Source organism: Rattus norvegicus, chromosome 2 (assembly GCF_021556685.1).
Source record: "Rattus norvegicus strain SHRSP/BbbUtx chromosome 2, alternate assembly SHRSP_T2T, whole genome shotgun sequence".
Taxonomy (NCBI): domain Eukaryota; kingdom Metazoa; phylum Chordata; class Mammalia; order Rodentia; family Muridae; genus Rattus; species Rattus norvegicus.
Genome location: NC_141535.1, coordinates 143,487,501 through 143,494,294, shown reverse-complemented (window position 1 = coordinate 143,494,294; position 6,794 = coordinate 143,487,501). Strand labels below are relative to the sequence as shown.

The 6,794-nt window shown below is 42.8% G+C and overlaps 1 long non-coding RNA gene across 1 annotated transcript in view; it reads right to left on the bottom strand.

Annotated features, from left to right (window-relative positions):
- Positions 1 to 294: 294 nt before the first annotated feature.
- Positions 295 to 6,794, bottom strand: part of LOC120100828 (uncharacterized) — a 12,275-nt gene continuing 5,775 nt past the window's right edge. Inside the window, exons 3-4 of the long non-coding RNA XR_015674772.1 lie at positions 4,842 to 4,877; positions 295 to 3,007 (exon numbers count right to left, since the gene is read on the bottom strand). This is a non-coding gene — a long non-coding RNA (uncharacterized LOC120100828). The remainder of the gene's footprint in view (positions 3,008 to 4,841; positions 4,878 to 6,794) is intronic.

Here is a 6,794-nt window from a genome sequence, read left to right as displayed (position 1 = left end):
TCCCTGCTCAGATCCACTTTCTAGTTTTACTAAGTCAAACTTCTTTTCAGGAGCAATGGTTAAATGAATGAATGAAGCCCTCAGGGTAGTAGGGGCCAGAACTTCAAATACAAGAAGGCACAGAGGGACTGAGAACAATCACCATACAGTTCTGGGTAACCTCATCGCTTTCCTTTCACCTGTGGTTTATACTAGATATTTCACAGAAGTATCTGGGACCATTCTTAGCTACGAACGCATCTAGAAAGTAAAATGCATTTTAAGAGGAAAATCGAGAACAACAACAACAACAATGACAACAACAACCACTTTAAATATGCTAGAGAAATCAATGCCTCTGTCTCCTGGAACCTGGACTGTTCGGTGGGAGAGGGGATGGGGAGGGAGGAGGTTACCCTACCTCATTCTGCTGTTCATTTCAGAAGTAATGGCTTTAGCTGGAACTAAAACCTTTGATTGTTATCAAATGGTCACATGAACGGCATCTGAACACAAAGCTACTGCATAAACTAGTGTTTGGAGCACATTTCTGCCCTTGAAAAGTGTAGCAGTCCAGGTTTAATTTTTGAACAAATGCTTTCCTTTGTACAGAGGGCTCCTGATTTAGAATGATTGACTTTCCCCCTCTAATGGTACAAAAGCACTAGGTGTTTTACAGAAACCATATTTCAAAAATACTTTTCACCTAAGTTTGGTCTTTCCCAGCCTAGCTTATATGTGGTATTATACTCTCTTGTTGTACTAGCTAGAGATGACAAGTCCCAGTATCTGGCCAGCCAAGTATTACAAAGTGAATGACTACATGATACCTGTTCTTCCTAATAGTTAAGCTATGATATCAAATTACCTAGGTGTGCTAAATGCACTTTCTACTTATGCTCAACTTCTGATGGGTTTAATTGAGTTATCAGGCCAATCTAAGGAGAGGAACATCTGCATTCTTTTCCCCAGCTTGAAAATCAATCTCTTCTTAATTTATAAACTAACCATGAAAAAGTAAGCAGGACTCTCCTCTTATTAGAAATCCCCAGTGTTTGGGATCATGGGATAAGTCCAGGCATTGGGAGACTGGGAAGCCAGCTCTGATGCAGATGACGATGCTTCTCCGGTTCACCGCCTCACTAGAATTTGCTTCTGCAATGATTTTACCAGGAAATCATTCTCAGTGTCTTAATGAGGAAATAAATTAAATGAATAGAGAATCGTAAAGTCTATGAAGAAAAGAAATTAAAAACTAAAGACTTCTTTGAAGAACACTGAAAAGCTTCTACCCAGCCCCATGAAAAGGAACATGTTCGTGATAGATGCATAATCATAAATAAACTTTAAAGTGTCTGGCTATGTGAAAGGAGCCACACACAACAGGTTTCCTACTGCATAATTCCATTTATAAGACATTCTGGGAGACATCGTGTAGTGGACAGGATAACAAGGTTGAGCGTGTGAAAAGATGACTGCTTACAAAAATGCATAAGGAATTTAGGGTCCTTCTGGATTTTGGTTCTGGTCTTATTGTAAGGCTGTCCAAACTCATTGAACCATGCACCTTATAATGGACGAGTTTTACTGTGTGCAGATTGTACTCCCTTAAACCTCACATGCAGATGGGAACCAGAGTCTGTGGCAGTATTCAGGAAATGACTACTTGCCTATTGCCTGAATTACACATTAAGATTCCGTGCCAATACTTTGGCTGCAGAACACAGTGTAAACCAATCTCTGGTGGATTGGGAAGCTTCCTCCCCTCTGGCTAGCTTTTATGATGCCAGAAAGTGCTATGTAGGCTGCTAAGGGGAAAAACCATCAATGATCTTACCCAGCACTGGAATACATGATTCCTTTGATTTGCCAGGAAATGTATGCCCACTGTTGCATATGGTGTGACTGTTAGGAGTGAGCAACTGCTTTCTTGTTGAATTTGTTGAGGCCTGCACTAGAGGAGGGAATTTCATGACCGGTTTTGTAAACCTGTTCAGCTGTTGGCTGGGGAGGTCTTCAGTCCTAGGGTAGAGCCTACTATTGTTATTTTTGTTACACTCTCACTTTGTCAATTTGATTTCTAAATGTTGATGTTTATACCCATAGACCTGGGGTGGGCTCTCAATGGTGGTCAGAGAAGCTTCTTTTTAAAGTGGGCAGAAGTCAATGCAGAGACTCATAATTAGTCAAAGTGCTGAGAATAACTGAGTGCTTAGTTCTACATGGGCTAAACAGGGAAGCATTGTTCTCACCCCCAACCCTGGCCAAGGCTTAGAGAACATTATAGAACTGAAACGGTGTCAGAGGCAGGGGATGTGGAGGAGAGTTATGAAATATATTCTAGACATGGCATGGCTACTGCTCTCATGAACTCCCGGCAGCTGTGGGTACCTGCACAAGACCTGCATGAGATCAAGCCAGCCAGAATCCAAGCTTAGATCAAGGAAAAAATCTTGAGGCCTCAACCCTTACTGAGAATAGCTCCTGAGGGAGGGAGAAAAGTTCTTCTAGGGAGTATGACCACTGATAGGTTTCCCATGGATGGCTCCATTTCTGTACACATACAAATATCCCAAAGTGGACTTATTGGGTTATCAACATAAGAACAATATCAAAAAGGCATGATCATGATAGAAGCCATACTGGCAGTACCTGAGGAAAATGGGAGAGGGTAAATGAGGGTGGATTTGATTGTATTTTACTGTATATGTGTATGAGTTTCTTAAAAAAAAAACCTAAAAAATGTTTTCAATGGCAGATATTCTTTAAAAAGAGTTCTGCTGCTAAAAGTCTATGGCAACCAGTCAGAAACCAAGAGTCTCAGATGGGTTAGTGGTCAAGGGTAGCAGAGGTGTGTTAGGAGGGCAAAGCCTCTGTTGTTGCTGCTGCTGCTGCTGCTGCTGCTGCTGCTGCTGCTGCTGCTGCTGATGATGATGATGATGATGATGATGATGACGACGACGACGACGATGATGGATGATGATGATGATGATGATGATGATGGATGATTTTCCCCAGATCTATTGTACTGAAAGACAGAAACCAGAAGAGAAAAGCCACAGAGGAAACTATGAATATTTACTTTCCCCAAGTAACTCCTAAGTCTTTTTTTTTCTGTGAATTCTGTCTTAATAACAATTCTATGTTCTCCCCATTAGGGATCACAGGTGTTAGGAAGCCGTTCAGCCTGGCAGGACCAGCCACATGGTGCTTTCAGTGGGATACCTTGCTTAACCCAAAATAAGCACCTGACAGGTTTTACTGGCCTCTGAATAGCAGTGAGAATACAGCAATGAACAGCTCTGTTAGCCTGAAGAGGTGGCTTCATGCTGACTTCATGGCTTGCCTCCACAAGCCTGAACTAGGTGTTGGGAAACCTTAATGCTGGAATCTCTTTGATAGGCCCACCCACATTCTTACTCATCACTCCTATAACTTGTTATTACCATCTGCCCAGTTTTTCCATTCCTGACTGAGCCCTGGGTATTTTAAGGTTTATGAAAACTCCTTGAGTTTTGTTGGCAAATATCAGGACTGACTGAAGATATTAGTTGGAAGAAATGAAATTCTTTTGTCCCTGCACCTCTGCCTCACACCAAATGTGAAGATCACTGTGTGCTCGGCGGTTCTCTGAAATCAAGGCACCTCATGCTGCTGTCCTCCTCACAGGGCTCTGGACACTGCCTTTCTGGAATGTCCATTCCTTCCCACCTTCCTCCACACGGCTTCCATGAATCCTCACTAGATGCTAGCTTGTGCCCTGTGACATATTTTCATGTGTGCCTTCCCATATGCCAGTTAGAGCCGCTTGGGTACAAAATGGTGACAGCTTCTCTTCTCATTGCTGCTGGTTCCAGAAGATTCTTTCTTGGTTTGATAATCCTCCCCATACCTTGGCAAACAGTACATGTGTCACACCTTTTATTCCCCTCAATTAACCCCCCACTATTTAAACTGACATCAGTCAGGAGAGGGATCATTTCAATTCCCCTATGCCAAATTCTGTGATGATTTTTCCATGTCCTTAAGACAAACCTAGAACTCTCCATGCCTTCCTCATAGACCCCACTTTCCACTATCCTCTGTCTCCAGGCTCCATGATGTCTTAATTTCTCTTGCTTGGGGGCCAATTGCATCCATTGTCCTGTCTGGATGGCCACCCCACCCACCAACCAGTGTTGTTGCAACCAGGCACACCCTTCTCATTCTGGTTGTAGGTTACATGTAGGTCACCTCTGTGATTACCATCCTGTGTAACCTTCCCCTCCTAGACTGCCATAATGTCATTAGTCTAACTTTTTCAGTCCTTATCACTATCTAAAGTGACAACAACTGTATCTCATACATATTTGTTATCTATATCCTTGTAATAACTTGAGATCCAAATGGGCCAGCCATGGATCTTTCTAGGATGAGAAAGAAATGAGAGCATGTTCACACTGAGTTAGATTTAAAATGGTAATACTGGATCAATATCAAAAGATAAGGGCAACAAAGGTTAGTGCAGTGTTTGGGCTAGTGAAGCTAGAGCGAGCAGAACATTAAAACCCTAAGAGACAGGGTTTATGCTCTTAGCAGTCTTAAGGGTTTTACTGTTGTGAACAGACACCATGACCAAAGCAACTCTGGTATGGACAATGTTTAATCAGGACTGTCTTTCAGGTTCAGAGGTTCAGTCCAGGACATGCAGTCAGATAGAGAACAGTAAATAATGCATCTGAAGAATGGAGAGGCACATCAGATTCCACCTTCCCAGAAAGCACCACACACCCAGACTAATGTCACATGGCAGCCTTACTGGGCAATAGGGCATCACAAAATGAAGTATGAATGAATCCAGAATTCTTAATGAGTCACTGTACCTTTGGGGAGTCATTTTAGGAGACCATTCACTTTCTCTGTCAACAGAACAACAGACAATTAAAGATTCACTCCATAGTTATTTCCTGAACAGGTTTCCCAAGATCTCAGCCATGGCCCTGTACAACACAGAGAGAAGATTTCTATGGCTGGCAGAATTGTGAGTTCTGTACTAACAACATTTCTGCAGCTGAAGGACAATGTCCACTTGTGTGTAACATGTCAACAGGTACTCCCTTTGTACTGTGTTTGGAGACAGAGAAGAACCAGGTAGCACATTGGCAACACTGATGATTTTGTCATGGAGTTTGGAGCTTCCCACACTTGACAGGGGTAGGCACAACATCAACCTTCTACATGGTAGTCATAAGGGGAAGACCCCAACTCACTACACATCTTATCAACAGCTTTAAACAAGCTGTGGAGTTGCTATGATGACAGCTATGGGGTGGCCATGTCTAAGTGGACTGGTGATCAGAAGTTTCCCTTGAGTGCTTATGAGGTATGGGACGTGGTAGGAATCCACAGCCTTGTGAAGACAGAGTCCTGTCTTTAATAATAGATGAGAGGAACCATGGATGGACAGTGAAGAAGCAGCTGTATGTTGTATCACTAAAGGTGAGATGGGAGTTACTTGCATGTCAAAAGGCTTTGAACAATAATCGAAATAGTATATGATGGGAAATTTAAAAAAAAAATGCAGGAAGAATAGGTTTGCCCACTTCCTAGGATAGGACAGATTGAAGGAGAAATGAGCTTGGATGTGTTGGGAAAAGGAAAGGCCAGAGCAGACAAGACAGACTGTTAGAATGTGACACTCAGTGCACCTGTTAAGGACTGTGCCTTCTTTTAAGCAGAGCAGAGACATGTGTCAGCTATGGACTCTGTGCTGTTGCGCACACCTGATAAGTGTAATTTCTTCAAATATCTATTTGAATCATTTGGATAAAACACCACCACTTCTTTCCATTGATTTTATTTCCCCCGTTACAAAATAAAAATAAGGGGGCTAGGGAGATGGTTCAGCAGTTAGTAGCAGTCCTGAGTTCAATTCCCAGGAACCACATGGTGGCTCACAACCATCCTTAATGGGATCTGGTGCTCTCTTCTGCTGTGTCTGAAGATAGCAAGTGTACTCACATACATTAAACAAACAAATGAAATTAAAATGAGTCCCCAGTATGTGCTAACATTTGGTAGGAGTCCTAGCTTTGGCAGGGAGTGTCTCTGGGCTGGTGAGAGTTACAGGGTGTTGGGAGGCTTAACAGAAGAAGCTCTTAACCTAGGTAGGGGCGAGGAATGGCCCACAGCACTGTTAGAACACCTTCCACATGATTCCCCTAGTGTATCCTGCATCTTATCTTGTTCCTGGAGTTGATTCACAGGAATTGCCTGAAAGGGCTTCTATGCCTGTGTCCTTTAGTTGGATTTGACCAATAGGGATCCTGGACCAAAGAAAGGGATAGGACTGGGGGTGATGGGGGTGGATCTCTGGGAAGAGAGTGCATCTGAGATGCAATTTTCTGGGATTCCACCTTTGAGGAACACTGTCTACTGTTGAAGGATGCAGTTCCTATCAAAATTGGCAAGGAGCAACTTCTATACACTCTCTTCCCTGCATTCTATTAACCTCTTCTCTGGTTCTCTCCTGCCTCTGGGAAGGTAACAGCCTCCCTAGCTGAATATGACTTTGCTTCAACTTTCTAGTTTCCTTATACCCTCAACACATCTTTTAAAGTAGTCCCTGTAATAATAATTCTCCTACCTACACAATGAATATGCACCACCATTTAGAGCCTAAAGCTAGATTTTTTTCAGGGAGAAGTCATGCCTTCATGGAGTGTGAATGGGTGAGAACAAGAAAGCAGATGAGTCAGAAGCAATAGCAACAGAGTGCAGAGACTTGATGGGAAGGGTCAGTGTGTAGCCAAGACTTGATCTGCTAAGCTTCTTTC